This window comes from Bison bison, unplaced genomic scaffold (assembly GCF_000754665.1).
Source record: "Bison bison bison isolate TAMUID 2011002044 unplaced genomic scaffold, Bison_UMD1.0 scf7180017864326, whole genome shotgun sequence".
Lineage (NCBI taxonomy): Eukaryota > Metazoa > Chordata > Mammalia > Artiodactyla > Bovidae > Bison > Bison bison.
Genome location: NW_011494898.1, coordinates 600,320 through 600,833, shown reverse-complemented (window position 1 = coordinate 600,833; position 514 = coordinate 600,320). Strand labels below are relative to the sequence as shown.

The window sequence follows — 514 nt, the reverse complement described above, 5'->3', positions numbered from 1 at the left end:
ACTCCTTTTCCTATTTGGAACCAGTCTGTTGTTCCATGTCTAGTTCTAACTGTTGCTTCCTGACCTGCATATAGGTTTCTCAAGAGGCAGGTCATGTGGTCTGGTATTCCCATCTCTTTCAGAATTTCCCAGAGTTTATTGTGATCCACACAGTCAAAGGCTTTGGCATAGTCAATAAAGCAGAAATAGATGTTTCTCTGGAACTCTCTTACTTTTTCAATAATCCAGTGGATGTTGGCAATTTGATCTCTGGTTCCTCTGCCTTTTCTAAAACCAGCTTGAACATCAGGAAGTTCACGGTTCACATATTGCTGAAGCCTGGCTTGGAGAATTTTGAGTATTACTTTACTAGCGTGTGAGATGAGTGCAATTGTGCAGTAGTTTGAGCATTCTTTGGCATTGCCTTTGTTTGGGATTGGAATGAAAACTGACCTTTTCCAGTCCTGTGGCCACTGCTGAGTTTTCAAAATTTGCTGGCATATTGAGTGCAGCACTTTCACAGCATCATCTTTCA

At 41.4% G+C, this 514-nt stretch overlaps 1 long non-coding RNA gene across 1 annotated transcript in view; it reads right to left on the bottom strand.

Moving 5' to 3' along the window:
• Positions 1-514, bottom strand: part of LOC104998243 — a 67,384-nt gene that overhangs the window by 34,025 nt on the left and 32,845 nt on the right. The window lies entirely within an intron of this gene.